The 17,238-nt window shown below is 45.9% G+C and overlaps 1 pseudogene; it reads left to right on the top strand.

The window, feature by feature from the left end:
- The first annotated feature begins 1,065 nt into the window (after nt 1-1,065).
- On the top strand, nt 1,066-16,842 carry LOC149358250 (uncharacterized; annotated as a pseudogene).
- The last annotated feature ends 396 nt before the right edge of the window (nt 16,843-17,238 follow it).

The raw sequence follows: 17,238 nt of genomic DNA on the forward strand, positions 1-17,238 counted from the left end.
GCTTCTGTAGAAATGGTTTTGTAAGCGATATTTCATTGCTTGCTACGCAAGTGACCACTTTAATTTTTCTTTCTTTCATTTTTACAATAACCTTCTTCGAACATGACGCAATTAGAGAAAGCAAAAGTTAATCATAACCGTGGACTGTTTTCGATATTAGAGAGCATCTGTAGTACCCCTGATTGCTAATAATCCGATGTCCCAGGTAAGACAGAAAAATGTCAACAGGAATTAATCCTTTTCTTCGAATAGAGTGTAATGATGCATATTAATGGCTAATAATAACAGCTACAGCAATGACTGCCAGTTACTACAAGAATTACGACTCTTCATTTGCTTTAGGAAACAATCAATAGATCATGGCGGAATAATGGTGCGGAAGACACTACTATGCATGAATCACCATGTGGTATTCGCCTACCATCGCGAAATAATTTATAATGGAAATTTTCTGTCATGCTGTTTCGTTTCCGGTTTCATAACCGTGACGTCAAAGAGAGGGTATAGGTCACATGAAGCATGGAAAAACTGCGATATAGTCGATGCTTCATCGTTTTAATTCACTACAGAGCTGAAAGCAGCCTTCCTCAAGAGCCGGAATGACAACGTACGTAGAAGTACCAATTATATCGCAGTTTTGCATGCCTCACGTCACCTATAACCCCTCTTGGATGTACAGCCATCGTTCAAATTCAAATTCAAATTCAAATTCTTTATTTCTGCCATGTAAAGATACAGACAGCGGAGGCGCAGAAAAAGCTGAGAGACAGCTTGACTAAGCCGCAGCCCCCTTTCGCTTGGCAGCAGCTTGACAGCAAGGCTTTTAATACAGTTTAATACAGCTTCGGTTGTTGAAACCGAAACAGCCCAAGAAAGAAATTTGATCATAAATTATTTAGCTGTCGTAGAATAAAACGCGCACCCAAAAGCTAGGTGTCTACACTCCTCTAGCCAGTGCTTGACTGTCATCGCGTGCAGGGCGACAGAGAAGAGGAAGAGCCTTGGCCTGCGGCCTTCGCCACCAGAGCATTATCTTTCAGCGGGTCTCAGCGGGCGCATACTACGATGGCTCGACCACCCCAGATGCCTTTCTTCTCACCGTCGCCGCACGCGGGTCTCTACAGGGGAGGCCCCCAGTTTCCAACCCCGGGACGACGGCACTCACCCCTGGCGACGGCCCCTTTCGCTCTGGCCGGTCCCAGCAGAAATGAGTTCCCCGGCGGAGGTGGTTAGTTTAGTTCCATTTATCCTGAGGAATGTCTCTTTACGTGCGCTAGAGTGAACGGGTCGAAAGGAACGGGGAAGAGAAGAGACAGGAGACAGGTTTTAGTACGTACAAGCTCTATGCCCATTCGATTCAATTCACCTCAAGAATAGAAGAATCTATTATTGGATAGTTCTCATTTTAAGCTCTTATAACGCCACTGCCAATTCGACGTCGTGAAAAGTGGTGACAAGCACGGTCTTCTCCAGTAGATATTCCTAGGCTCATAGAAAACCTACTGGAGTGAAGCTCAAAGCTGTTTGATTTATCTTAAGCGCGAATGCACATTTTCAATACTGGCGGAAGACTTCCATTCAGCTACCAAAGACCCAGGTCCGAGCAAGCCCCGATAGTCTATTTAGCGCGCGTCTGTATCCCAGCGCTGTTATTTACAAATATGACGGAAGCATGACTGGATTTTTGCCTATAAATGCAGGTCCCACCATCTTCCTGCCAAACCTGCCATCTTTTCTACCGCTCGGCTCACGGCCATTCCCTACGGGCGCCATCATCCGCGTCCCTGGAATGCCGCCTTTGGTGGCTGGTGAGCCGATCCCGCTGGCCCCAGGCGAACCCCTGCCTCCTATAGCGCCCCCGACGCCGACTGGGCAGCCGGCGCCTTATCCTGACCAGGAGTCGTACCCTTCAACGTCTTCGCAGCCTCGCTCACCGCCGCGGCAAAGGGAGACGCGTTCGCCAGCGCCGTTGATCATCATCCACACTGCGTCAGGCTCTGGGGGCTCGTCGGCCCCTACCATCTTGCCGATACCTATACCGATGCCCATGCCGATGCCGGTGCCGTCTTCGGGGTCTGGTTCAGGCGCGTCTCAAGTAAGCAATTGCGGCTGTGTAGTCAATATTCTAGTATGTGGACGCTGGGATACTTGAAACTCGTTTGTCACCCACTTATAGATGGCTTGTGATAGTGGAAAGGAGGCTGAAATCATTACAGGCATTTGTGCTTTGCACAAACCTCTAATCCTCTTTTTCACAATTAAACAAAGCTTATACAGCAGCAAGGCTCTTGGGCACTTCTTAAATTTTCAGTATCTTCCGTGTTTTGTTTTCATGTAGCAGCTTTTACGATATTATGGCATGTGCCTTAGAGCGAATTTCTCGAATTAGTCCGATCCATCCCGTTCTCCTGTCCATCCCGTTCCGGTTCTTATGGTTTGACCAAGGCCCGCAAGTAATTTTATGCAAAAATATTTCGGTGAATTCTCCCTCTCCCTCTGTCATTTGCGCTGCGTTATGGCATGTAAGAGAGCTTTATAGAGCCTGCTGCAGTCCTTGACTGCTCCACGAGGGAATTCCGAATGCGAACACGAACATGAATTCCGTTTCATTAAATAAAAATTTATTTATTTATTTATTGAAGCATATTGTCTTCCCTGGTGGAGCTCTTGATGATTTGGGTTTAAAAAAACGCAAATAAACACAATTCACATTAATGCGGCAGAGTGCAACAAAAGGAATCAATAAAAGATTGGGCGCTACCACGAATGCATGTCGTTGCTAACTTACTTAGCTAACACTGAGGCTGCAAAAGCGTTGTTCTTCCTTCCCCCTCACTTTCATCCCATCCCTTACGTTGACGTATTAGTGTCTGCCACCACAGGAAAAGATGCACCCCTATCACAGCGAGTGCTGTTATTTGCAAATGTTACCGACTGTCACATCTTGGATGTCCGCACCGCGCATCACCACCCCGTGTACGCAGCTGCGAAAAGACAACGAGCCGGCCAGGATTCGAACCTGCGATCTTCTCAGACGTACTCAGAGCGTTATCTATTTGCTCCACTGGCCTAGACGCACACCGTTAGGCTGCACCGCCATGCTACATAGTTCTGAGACATCAGTAGCACTTGTGCCCGCTGGTGATACTTCATTCATGGCATACCTCCAGACACACGTTCCTCGCTCTGACAAAGCCATACAGTGCGCATCTGCGTAGGCGTTATACACAGTTATGAGCAAAGGCGTGCTAGCAACCTTCCTGTGGATAGAAAATTGGACCTTGCCAAAAAGTAATGTAATAAAGCAGAGTTTTTTTTTTCAAGTGAAATTTGCGCCAGCGCTTGCAGAATTTCGCGATTTGCGCAACAAACGCAAACTTCGTAATTTTTTAAGCTCTTAACCTTATTTTTTATCCTCATATCTTCAATAAACTACCAAAGGGTAATTTTAGTAACAGTTTAGTTTGATCACAATCTAAGACCATTTTTGGTACTTGTTCAATTTAAGCAATATTGCCAATTTCTTGTGCACAAAACTACCTGTTCAATCTAAGCATTACCAAAGCATAGATTTAGTGTTTTGTTTGGTTTATTGGGGTTTAACGTCCCAAAGCGACTGAGGCTATGAGAGACGCCGTAGTCAAGGGCTGCGGAAATTTCAACCACCTGGGGTTCTTTAACGTGCACTGACAGCGCACAGCACACAGGCTTCTAGAATTTCGCCTCCATCGAAATTCAGCCGCCGCGGCCGGGATCGAACCCGCGTCTTTCGGGTCAGCAGCCGAGCGCCGTAACCACTGAGCCACCGCGGCGGAGCAGATTTAGTATTTCAATCGAAGTGTAAGGCTAGCTTTTCATAGCTTTTTATGCGTGCTAAACTTCATTTAGAACCAGCAAGAAAAAAAAAAACTGTATGTGAAGCTGTTTTCGACACGCAGCCGTCATTACGATTTTTACACGCTACTCTACACGCAGTGCATTCACAAGAATTTTTGCTCGCTACTCTTCAAGCAGACATTGCTATAAACAGCATGCAGCGTGAACAGCACATGTGATCAGATAAGGCCTTCGGCATTTCCGCGTTCCAGTTTAGTGAGAAAGAACTGTGACCGGTATTTTCATATAAAAACTACCTCCCAGTTAGTTTTCGTGAGCTGTTTACGAACTGACATCGGGATATATGCTCGCGGACAAATGCTTATCAGTGTTCACGTACCGTCTTTGCCAAAAGTAACCGAGCAGCCGAGAGATCTTCAGCGCTGGCCGCTGCTCTCCGCCAGCGAGAAAAGATTAAAACTTTATTTCCACCGATGCAGGAGGCCCCCCTACTCCCCGCCCCTGGCACGCACGCCTTGGGAACGGGGGCCTTGGGAACGGGGGCCTGGACCTCCGCGACTAAAGACTGGCGAAGATACGTTGGTTGTTCGCGGCTGCAGCCGCCAGGCGGAAAGCTCGGTGCTGGTCGGCGGGGAAATCACTCCTCAGAAGGGCCTCCCAGGCTTCTCTTCTTTCAACATTGTCCGCAACACCCGGGGATTCGGGCCATTCCCAAATTGTGTGATCGAGGCTCGCGCTTAATCCGCAGGTCTTACATTTATCATCTTTCCTATCGTCTACCTGGGTGCGGAACAACCAGACGGGGTTCGCAAAATTTTCGGCCTGTAATAGTCGCCGGGCGGCTGTCTCCTTATTGTTTAAGCTTGGATCCGATGGTGGCGTCAGACTTCTTCCTAACCAATAGTTCTTGACGATTTCCGCGTATGTTTGCAAACGTTCGTCCATCCACTGGCAGTCGGGCGGCGCTGCGGTTACCCGGAAGTAGAGATCTCGGGCTAACGCGTGGGCCGCCTCGTTACCGGGGACGGATGTGTGTGCTGGGACCCAAATTAAGGTGATCGTGCGATCGATTTTGGCTCCGGACAGGATGCGAGCCGTTTCCGGCGAGACCCTGCCCTTCCGTTCCAGATTGCAGCTTGCTGTCGCTAAGAATCAAACTAGTATTGGTTTCGGCTCCAGCGAGCGCCATTGCGACCTCCTCAGCCGCATCTACGTTTCTGCTCCTAATGAAGGCGGCAGTGACTGTTGCACCTCGGCCGGCGACTACCGAGGCGGCTGCCGCCCCGACCTGCCACTCGCTGCCTCCCCGTAGGCAACTTCTCCTGCCCTAAATTTCCCGGTCCTTTTAGCCAGCGCCTCCGCACTCTTCTACCGCATTTCCCTATGGGGTTCAGGGAGCATACTGCGGGGGAGTGGGGAACTATAATATTCTCGCGACAGAGTGGCGGTAGGGCGACCTTGTCGCAAATGCTTCTATGGAACTTTCGGCCAGCCCACGGCGCTCGGCTGTTGACCCGAAAGACACGGGTTCGATCCCGGCCGCGGCGGCTGAATTCCGATGGAGGCGAAATTCTAGAGGCCTGTGTACTCTGCGATGTCAGTGCACGTTAAAGAACTCAAAGTGGTCGAAATTTCCGGAGCCCTTCACTACGGCGTCCCTCGTAGCCTTGAGTCGCTTTGGGGCGTTAAACCAAGATAAACCAAACCTAAACCTAAACTCCGAAATGGTCCGGCCCACACTAGTTCTACTCAGTCTTTCGAGCTGGGCGATTCGCACCGCCACCGCCTGGGCGAGTTCAGACCCACTATAATGCCCTCCCCCCCCCCCCCTCCCCCCGCCCCCCATTGACAACAGGCGGTCTGTAGAGGTGCAGATGGGTAGGCCCAGCGCCCTCTTGACGCAACGCCTAAGTGCGTCGATCCTATCTCTCTCGTTCACCCTAATATCGAAAAATGGCGTCGTGTAGCATATTATGCTAATTATATATGCCTGCGTCCATTTCAGGACGCTCTTTGGGGCCTCTGCCCTTGAGCGCCGCCCTCCTGAAGATCCCTGTTACTTGCTCAGCGTAGTTGCTGACCTTCTTGATAGTTCCTTCATTATACTCGTCGTCTCGAATAAACAGTCTGAGGATCCTGATTTTATTGTCTTTCGGCACGGTTTTGCCCTAAACCTTAATTTCAAAACTCCAGTAGCGCTTGCACCGGAGCGCTTTCCAATTGTATATGAAGAGTTCGGATTTTTGCGGGGAACACTCAAGGCCCCTTTCGGCCGCGTAGGACACCGCAGTGTCCTCCACCGTCTGAAGCCTCTCTCCTATGCTACCGTCCCTGCCACTGTTCATCTAGACTTTAATGCCATCCACGTGCATGCTAATTTATAGGCCTTCAATGTCCCTGAGGGCGGCGGAAGGCCCCCACATCGCCACGTTAAAAAGGAAGGGGGAGAGCACCGAGCCCTGCGGCATAACCTTACTTCCCAGGTGGACCTTGGGTGATTCTAGGTCCTGAAATTAGTTTTAGCGTCCTGTTTGACAGGAAGTCCTTGCGAAATCCGGGTGCGAGTGTAAGCTGGCTGACGTAAGCCTGCGCCCTCGCTCAGTATGACCGCGCTCCAATGCCCGAAATTTCTCGCCGCACATTCTACCTCTTCTTATCATCCAAGCAAGGAGGGCGAGAGTGCGTGCTTACGTCACCCAGTTTACACTCGCAGCCGGAGACCAGAGCCCGGCGCCGGGGATCGTAGTGCCGCCGCTCGGCTGAGAGCCCACTCCCGGTGCCGTGTCGGCTCCTCGGTTACATTTGCAAAGGTAGTATTAATGCGGTCCTGTACTACGTAATAACCTATACTGGTATCTCAAGTGTAACTTCTGTCCGCTGTCCCAAACGTTAAAGAAAATAGCGAAATTCTGCGACTCGACTTGATGCCAGGGGCTTCTTTAAACGCCAGATCTTCCTCCGGCAGCTCCTGCTTTATTGCGTGAACGCGGTCGCCAGTAATTAACACGCCAAGACCATTTAATACTTTCCTTTTCACTCAGGGCCCCATCGTCATCGCACCGCAACCACCTTATTACCCTCCTCCACCCCCTCCACCTCCTCCACCACCTCCGCCACCATTGCAGCCGTCATCAAGCATCCAGGAAGTGATGGCCATCATGGCGATGATGCAGCAATTCAGCGCAATGAACGACGTGTACGACGATGAGGACAGCGAGGAAGACTCGAAGGCTGTGGCCAAAGAAAAGAAAAAGAAGAAAAAAGAAAAGAAGAAGAGAAAGAAGGAACGTGACAAGGAGCGGGCTAGGAGGCAAAGAGCCCGTCAGGAGGCCGAGCAGCAACGCCTGCTGCTGCAAGGACAACAGGTGAGACCTTACTGTAGTCTGGTTGAATGAATCGATTGTTTGCTCAGTGTTTACGTGCTGACAGGCACCGTTCCGACTCAGGGCTAAGGGCGCTCTCATACCTGCGAGTCGCAGACGACACGGGACTGGTTTTGATCAATTCTTTGCGGTCCCTTCCCTCTTTTCAAGACCTCCGTAACCATAAAGGCTGGGTACATGCGAGCGACTGAACGAATTGAGTAATTTAACAGCGCGTCACGGCGAAAATTTTCGCACTTGTTAATTGGAGCCTCGTCGCTCTGGTGGCTTGAACCGCCGCGATGGCTGGAAACCAGTTTTTGCTGCGCTGCGGCAGAAGTCGCGCGACGTCTGCGACTTGCAAGCACGAATTGCTAGGAAAGAACAAGCTAGCCTACATTTGAAGTGGCATCTGCTGCAACTATTTTATCATTTTGAGGGTCATTTCAGCGGTATTTTACAAGTAAGTGAATGAAGCAGGAAAGGAACAACAGTGAAGACTGATGAACTTAATGGGCCATGCCCTGAAACACGCTTTATTGGTTGTCCCAACAAAGTAACACAGAAATACTTAGTGGTTACTCTACATGGAGTGCACGATACTTCCATGGAACAAGACAAAAACACCATAGAACTCAGCACGTATAACTAGCCCCATGTGCTAACACCACAGATGACCCGAGGCTGTGCCCTGTAGCCTCACACAGCCTACAAAATGCGGCTTTGACTAAGCAGCTAGTGCGTTTGGTAGCACGCTCAGAGCACAACCACTGACGTGTCCTTATTGCGGCAGAGGAGGTGGCCTACAGAAACACTGCTCTTTAAATATATGTCTGGCCACCAACTGCGATTTCGGACTTGGAATTTTTCCATGATGACTGGCACTGACCGAACTATCATCAGAAATTTGTGAAGAATTCCAACTTACTCCTTGCAGTAGTTGCCTATGTTCCTATCATTATTGGTCTGAACATTCGGGAGTCGCAGCGGCAACGTTAAGTTCAATGGGAGCGAGTAAATGGATTAAATGACGATGCAGATCGTACCTCGCGCCGTCTGATTCCCAAGGAGACTCGAAGAATGTTTTTGCACAACCTGCTGCGATCGGTAAAAGGCTTGCAATGCTCGACTATGTCAGTGAAGAGGTCGAGTCGAATTCCAAAGTTCATGCCAAGCTGGACGAGTTGCTGGCCATCAAAACTGAGTGGAAAGCTTAAAAAATGCGATCCCATAATATTAATCTCCAGTGACCTTCTTGGTCTAGAAATGTGGCTCCCTGTTGGCAGAGGAAAGCACTCGGGATGCAGCAGTCTCAGCAATGTTTTCTCAGACACCTGAAAGCTCAGGCTTCCGCGCAGGCGTCGGTAATCCAGAAGCCGAATCTGTAAATAAACACTGCAGAGCATTCCAGCCAATCTTGCCACTTGGAAGTAGATGGCCGGGCCCTGACTTGGATCGAGGGCCTGTCGAGAAAATAAATACAGCTCCATATTTGCCCGGTCAGCTTACTGCACTACACTGAATACCGGCCAGTAGGAAGAAGCTGCACCTGTCTTGATCATATTTTTCGACTTCTGCGCGCGACGCACGGTTGGCTGCTCGTGGGAGATTAGGTTAAAACAGTGCGCGTAAAAAGGAAGCACTTGCCTTTTGGGGAAATATCACGAAACAGAAGAGGGAACTGCACTGGATGCTGCATACGAATGTAAAGGAAAGCGACTTCAGACGTGCGGGACGGAAAGGCAGTAAGTCTTTCATGCAAGATAGCTGGCCATGCACTCTTCCGTGAGAAACACCACTCCGATTTGTCCAAAGGGGTGGTTTTCCCTCGCATGTTTGAATCCTTTTCCTTTATGGCATTTGGTTCTCACCGGTTCGAGGATTTTTTTTTTTTTATTGTGTCACGGATTCTCTCCGTGTAGGGGGCAGAGGTAAAGGCAAAATGCCTGACAGAGCCTCTGCGCCCCCACAGTTCAAGGCAGCATAACGTGCATTTACACACATATTTGCTAAACATTTTTAGCACACAACAGAAAGCAAAAAAAAAAAAATCAGTTATTTAGATCACATGTCTTCACAGCATTAGTTTTTCTTGAACATGGTATATTTTAAAGAGGAAGAAAAGGCATATGCAATAGGTATTATGTAGTAACAAAATTGGCTTGCATCAGAAGCCAATCAAAGAAAAGAAAAACCACAATTCATTGGTCCGAAAAATAAATCGCATATGCAGTAAATAGATCAGTACATACAAGCATTTCAGAAAAAAACAAGGTTTAGACTGATGTGTAGGGTACATGCTGAAACAATGGCAAATATATTGTACAACCGAACAGAGAAATAACATAACATAATATAACATAAATAATAGAAATAACATAACATAATGCAACGTAGCTGAGGTTACATGTGTTATCAGGGATGAGCGCAAGTTAACAAAAAGAGAATGCAATGTCACTGCCCACTAAGAGCTTTTTACAGTTCTTTTTGAAGTTGTGGAAGGATTGTGTGTATTGTACATTAAAGTGATCACTGTTTAATATGTTAATTGTTTGATAATTCAATGTTTGCCTTCCGTAATTAGTTCTTGTGGCGGGCTTGAGATGGTGTGGTCTACGTATTGGGTATGAAGTGCAACTGTCTACGGGTATTGTGTGCAGCCTATTTTTATAAATCCACTGAAGTAGTTTGAAATAATAAACTTGATCTGCTTTAAGCATGCTGTGTTTAATGAAGAGCGGTTTTGTTCGGAGTCCTCGTTTGTCACCAATATAGTTTTCACACGTTCTCAATATTTTCTTTTGTATCATGATTAGTTTGTTGTAGTTTGAAGCTGTCGTAGTTCCCCATACTAGAATGCCGTAACTGAGTTTTGAAAAAAAAAAGTGAATAGTATAATGCTTGCTTCAACCAGGTGGGTAGTATATATTGTATTTTATACATGCAACCAGTAACTCGAGATAGCTCACTTTTTAATTTGTTAACTTGAGTATTCCATGTTAGGTCCTCTGTAAACCATACGCCCAAGAACTTTTGCTCTGTGACTTCTTCCAGTAGCGTGTCCTCAAATTTCAGATGAACACAGTAGGGGTCTCTTTTATTTGCTGGCTTAAAAATTATGTATTTGGTTTTGCATGTGTTTAAACTCAGCCGGTTGCTTTTAAGCCATCTGGAAAGATGCAGGAGGTAACTGTTAGCTGATGATTCTATGCCCTCTTTTGTGGTGCCAGTGAAGAAGATATTTGTGTCGTCAGCATACATTATTATTTCAGGGCAGTTTGGTATTGACGTTATATCATTTATGTATACAAGAAATAAGAGGGGTCCTAAGATTGATCCTTGAGGGACGCCATATTCGACTTTCAATTTTTGTGACACCAGACTGTCGACGCATACATACTGATACCGATTTGAGAGATATGATGTAATTAAATTCTTCGCTACACCTCGGACACCGTACACAGCAAGCTTCTTAAGAAGGATATCGTGTTGCACAGTATCGAATGCCTTTTTCAAGTCCAAGAAGATTCCCAGAGTAAGCAGTTTGTTTTCGATGTTTTCAATTAATTCTTTCCGGAGTCAAGTAACTACTACTAACATGACCTGTTTTTCTACACAGCATGAGGAAACACTGCGTTGAATTTCGGTCCCTTGCCACACTGATAGGATATTTTGTCGATATATTCATGATAACCGCAATTAACGCACTAAAATACCTAACATCTCATTTTCATTCACTGGTTACAAAGACTACTTCTATACTAGTAAAAATGGCAAAGGCGGTGGTTAAAAATTGCTGGAACATTTCAAGCTTTAACATATCCTTTTCTTGCGCAAAGTCACCGCCCACAAGTGTTTACGGCTCAGCGTTTGTCACTGCCTAATCACAATTTATTGGCCTCCTATTCGAAGCACAGAGTTGTTTTTAGATATGTAACGACAGTTTCCGTTATCTCCTGGCCCTGCCTCTTTTAACGGCGACAGGAACATCGATTTATTAATGGACTAGGAACAGATCGTTCACAACTACTTAGAGCATGCTTGTTTATTCCAGTTTATTGGTGTCGAAGTGTCCTACCTCGTAGAATATTTTGGTTATCGCCTAGCATAACCTTGCCTCGATCATTATATTATGTGTCTCGAACACAATGACATTGTTTCCTTTGTATTCGAACAAATGGAACGAAAAATTTTCTCACGTCACCGATTTCTTCCGAATGTGCTACACATCCCAAGTAATGACAGAATACGCGCCACTGTCGAACTCATAGAGGCGTAGGTTGGATTCGTTGGTCAGTGAGTGAGTTCAACTGGAAGTATTTTCTGAGCAGTGTTATTGGAAACGCGACTTATAATGCCTTTGTTAGGTGTATTGCTGAGATTTCAGAATCTTCAAAGGAAACAATAGTAGTACAGCAGCGGATGCCGGAATGGGATTGGATCAACAGCGTCATTCTTGCTGCAATAGCATAAAGGGAATGGGTTTGGACTCGGTATCGTCGCTCACGTTTGAACGACTTTTTGCACCTAGACTTTAGGGATCTATAGGTGCACTAAAAGTAAAACGGACCAGGTGAACGATGAACAAATTGCTTCCCAGTGCACTCTAGCAGCAGCGAAAGTGCACGAAGAGAGCTAGGGTCCGCCATACTCAACCCGCAGTTTTGATGATGCCCTTCAAACCGCAGTTTTGATGATGCCCTTATCGCGAGCACGGTCTAAGCCACGCTGCTTTCATCAGAGTTAGTCGGGAGCGCTTTTGGTTCTCAATGCCGGGATTTATCGCAGGCAGGCCGTGATTCGGCGGTTGAACAATTACTGCTAAGCGAAGAGCGAACCGCGGCTTGCACGCAAGCACGCCCTCTGAAGATTGTCGTAATCTTGACTAACCAGAAAGCGCGGGCCGCCAGAGACCTAACTCTTTCGGCACGCTGCGTGCCAGCGATAAATCCTCGCAAGAGACATGAAAAGCGCTCGTAGGCAACACTGATGAAAGCAACATGGCTCCGCTCGCGCCTGCGATAAGGCGAGCATCGAAACTGCGTAATGGGTCCACAGGACCCTCGATATCTGCGTGCGCTTCTGCTGCTAGAGCGCGCTGGGAAGCGATTTGTCCACCGCTCGGTGTCTACGTTTTACTTTTGGGGCACCTGTACATAATAAAGCTCTTCCTTTTATTCTGTCTGCCATTCTGAAAGGATAAACACACCAGATTTTTGGATGCATATTTTTTTCTTCTTTAGAGTGTTGCGCTGGACAGTGGTATACACGACTCAACTCAATTACGGCGCTGAATAGTATATAACTGAATTTAATTTTCTCACGTCGCTGCGGTTTCGGTTTCAAAAGCTGAACGGCTTCTGTCACGCACAAGACAAGTTCAGGTCGCTTGAGGGGTGCAAAAACTGCGATATAACCTCTCCTTGTTTATTTTTGTCTTCCGACTCTTGAGCAGGAATGCCTAAGAGCTGGTGTAAGTTAACACGAAGAAAGCAGTGACCGTGCTCCCCTTTTTGTATTCCTCACGTGACTTGAACGCGTCTTGTGCATCAAAGCCAACATTGGCGTGCTGGAACCGAAATTAAAACAGCATGCGAGAAAAATTTTAAATTATTTACCTCCTGTTGGCGCAATCCACGTGGCTGTCTGTTTTATAACGCCCTGCGCATTATTCTAAAGAAAGTAAACACGACAAAAATTTTGTCTCCACTCTTTTAAGCATTTCGAGCCCAAATTAAAAGTATCTCATTGGACCCTTGCTTAACTGGTCGTTTTAAAATGAGTTGAGGCTGTAAACCAGACAGAGTTGTAATTAAGAACAACATTTTCGCTTCATCTGTGGTCCTAGCTAACCAATTCAATGCACCTTTCGCATGAGCTCGCCATAACACTATTACTGCGCATTTACCTGTCAATGCGCATTGTATACTCGATTCAGTCTTCTTTACCAGAATTCACTCAAGACGACTCTCGTTCGTTCTGTCTTGTTTAGCTTCAAAAGACGGAAGTCGTCTCGACCAGGTAGAGTTATTATCTCTGTGATGTGCAGAAACTTAAAAAAATAAGAAAACTTCTTCGTCAACAATCGCCAACAATATAATGTTACACGATGGGGGTGGCCCATTCCTTTTTGGGAGCCTAGCCCAAAAACGTCCGGGCCAAAAAGCTTCAAAAAGTCGGAGCGATGCAAACGTGCGTCTGTTCGAGACGGCTGCTTGCAGCGCCACCTCCAGCGAAGATTGCATGTGGCAACCTATGTCCCATTCATGAAACTGTACTATTTTGCCGTGAACCTAACAGAGCTGTCGCTGACGCATTCAGTTCCTAACTGCTTGATTTTAAAAGCTTCTAAGATTTCTAGTTCTATCTGTGTTTTGCCGCGGCCGATGATTTTGACATTATGGAACAAAGGGGTGCAGTCTTTGCAGTGGTTGCATTGACCTGTTTGACCTATGTAGGCCTTGCCACAGGACAGTGGGAGCGAGTAAACAACACCGGTTGTGCATTTGGTGAACATGCTCTTGTGTTTGACATTGCATTTATTTTTTGTGTTAATTTTTGAGATACGTGAACAAAGCGACGACAGTTTGGTGGGCGCAGAAAAGACTACCTTAACACCGTATTTCATGGCTACCTTTTTAACGTTATGTGAGACTTTATGCAGGTATGGCATTACAGCAGGTCTGGATTCTTCACTAGGCGTTTCATCTCTTTTGTACTGTGACTTGAATTTACTGGTCAAGGACTCAGCAGTAGAAACGAGGACGTCCTCAGGGTAGCCCGCTGACCTCAAGCGGTCAAGCTGCGCTAAGAAACTCTTTTGCATATTGTGTGTACAAGACCTGCGCAGAGCATTACCGAGCCAAAGGTTGGCAATGCCTCTCTTCACAAGTTTGGAATGTGAGGAGGAGTAGGGCAGCAGGCTTTTCTTGGTCCGTGGAGAGTAGCTCCAGCAAACGTGGCTTTCTTGACCGCTCTACCGCTTGACCGCTTGAGGTCAGCGGGCTACCCTGAGGACGTTCTCGTTTCTATTGCTGAGACCTTGACCAGTAAATTTAAGTCACAGTACAAAAGAGATGAAATGCCTAGTGAAGAATCCAGATCTGCTGTAATGCCATACCTGCATAAAGTCTCACATAACGTGAAAAAGGTGGCTATGAAATACGGTGTTAAGGTAGTCTTTTCTGCGCCCACCAAACTGTCGTCGCTTTGTTCACGTATCTCAAAAATTAGCACGAAAAAAAATGTAATGTCAAACACCAGAGCATGCTCACCAAATGCACAACCGATGTGGTTTACTCGCTCCCACTGTTCTGTGGCAAGGCCTACGTAGGTCAAACAGGTAAATGCGTCAACGACCGTATGAGGCAGCACCGCACTTCGCTGCAGCCAGGCAACACAGCAAATCTGCCAAAACAGTGCAACCACTGCAAAGACTGCACCCCTCTGTTCCATAATGTCAAAATCATCGGCCGCGGCAAAACACAGATAGAACGAGAAATCTTAGAAGATTTTAAAATCAAGCAGTTAGGAACTAAATGCGTCATCGACAGCTCTGTTAGGTTCACGGCAAAAGAGTACAGTTTCATGAATGGGACATAGGTTGCCACATGCAATCTTCGCTGGCTTAATCTATTTTGTTTTTGCTGTTTTGATAGCGTTGGCGGTGCTTTCGCGCATTATACGCCCTGTTCTGATGTTGGGGATCCACCAAGTAAAGAATTTTCAGTTGTGTTTCCAGCGTTGTCCTGTGTACTTCTCCTCCTTTTGAATGCGTCCTTTTCGCTGGTTTTCTACTTATCATAGGTGAAACAGCCTGTTTAAATAATGCGATTGGATTCAATGAATAAGCACGCGCATTGTTCCTAGACGTCTGTAAGGCGTTAGACACTTCTAATCACGGTGTATTGTTTGAAAAACTTTGTCACTGTGCATTCCGAGGACTGTCCTACCGTTGTTGGAAAACTCTATTTGCGACCGCATACAAGTGCTGGCACTCTGCGAAATTCAGAGTGATGCGAATTTTTTTAAACATGGAGTGCCTCAGGGTTCAAGTTTAGAGCCAATTTTGATAAATTTGTATGTAAATCGTCTGTAGGAAGCAACCATTCCTACAGCAGAATTTTTTTTTAAGCAAATGATACGCTTTACATTTCTCGACACTTACGGCACTTACGACAAGGCTGTTACTAAACTTCAAAGTGACTCGCAGCAAATAATGGATTGATACCACCACAACTTAGAAACTATGCTGGTTTATTTGTACAACCCACATTAGTTATTCACGGCTTATGGGCTGATTTTCGTGCACGTTAATTTTCATTAAATCTTATAGTTCTATCCAAAATTTATCTCTTCAATAAAACATTCAGGAGTTTTTCTCGATAACGTTCTGTCCTGGAACATTCACTTAAGTTATGTTTCTACAAACCTGCGGAAAATGTTTTGTATATTGCGCTCTATAAATTATTATGTCCTTACCAATTTCGCAAAGCAGATTACTTTCACACCAGCTCAGGATCTGCTGTCTTGATGTTAAATATTGCTTTATGTTTATTCCTCAGTATGACGCGGTCAATTTTATCGCATACTTAATGGTTTGCTAAAACCTGAAATCTGTGGTATGCCTACTGATTGGGGTACAAACCTCGTTGGCTTCCTTGAAAACGCCTGATTCTGATTAATTGTTCAGGTCTTCTAATCTATTCCCTGAAAATTTCTTATAAAATCTTGTCTACTTCCACAATCAACTTCTTTTTACATATCCTAAAGCAGATGGAGTAAAAATGTTAATTATCTCTTGGAGCAATAAAACTTCGATTCTTACATTTGAATCCAGATTCCGTTATCGGTATGTTGATATCTAAATTAGTAAGTAAAATTTCTGTTATCTGGACTCATAACATCTGCAATCTGTACGAACATAACAGCGGCTTTTGTCTACATTACCGTTTTGTTTTGTCTCGTGCCTGCTCCTGTTACAAAGAACGTGTGCGTTTCTTTATGTTACACTCAATGAAGCAAGAAAATGACTCAATATATTTTTTTCATATAATTTTTTTTTCAGTTTTGTTTATCCGATGTGCTAACTATTGTCTTATGATAATGTTCTGGTGCACCCGACTACCTGGCGCTGTCGCTCAAGCCGTTGTCTTGCCTTGGCAGACACGTTCGTGTATTGTGGTGTAGTTGCTCAAGAAAAGAAACCAACTCAAGTCAAACGGACACCTGAAGCTTGTTTATCTCTTTGTTAGATTCAAAATTAAAAAAAGAGCATACATACAGCTTCTTGCTCATTGAATGCTTTGGTCACGGACACCGATTAAGAAGTGAAAGATCTGTGACGACTATCTCACGAAGCCTCTTACTCTATGACGAAAAATTTCGTTGTGAGAAGACTTCGATATAAACGGACCGCTGATTGCATGCATTGTTGTTTCTGGGTCGAATAATGAAAAGAACCAGCAATTTCTCACATTGTTAACTCTAACGTGATGAAAATAACGTTCCTTGACTGTAAATTATAGCGAACACTATGTTCCCGCAGGCAAAGAAGCAGCAGCAGCCGAAGTCCAAGCGGGACAACCCAGCCAAAACTATCGCCAATGCAGCCTTCGATGACGACTGAGAGGATATGCGTTGACGGCGGTTGGCAAATTCGTTATTGGTTGCTTCGATAGTTGCGCGTGTTTCGCTTCATGCCTAGCGTATGTAAATTAACCCTACCACCGATTTACATAAGAAAAAGACGATTTGATGCTTGATTTCCGCCACAGATAGCGTTCCAGACAGAGCATTCTCGTTAAGGGGATAATAACGATCTAATAACACCTTACATCTACAGAGGATCACTAAGACAGCGGTTAAAATTGGAACGCCGTAGTGGAGAAAGGAAGCCGTCCACTGCGGCAGTTCTCATATTTACCTCTCGCTCTGTGCTCCATTGTGTAAATGCTTCCGGGAGAGCCGCGCTTTAGCCCGTACAGTCACACAGAGGATAAGGGCGGCCGTAAGGTATTAGAGTATCAACAACGCAATT

This window comes from Amblyomma mixtum, chromosome 2 (genome assembly GCF_055824585.1).
Source record: "Amblyomma mixtum isolate Tamu chromosome 2, ASM5582458v1, whole genome shotgun sequence".
In the NCBI taxonomy this organism is placed as follows: domain Eukaryota; kingdom Metazoa; phylum Arthropoda; class Arachnida; order Ixodida; family Ixodidae; genus Amblyomma; species Amblyomma mixtum.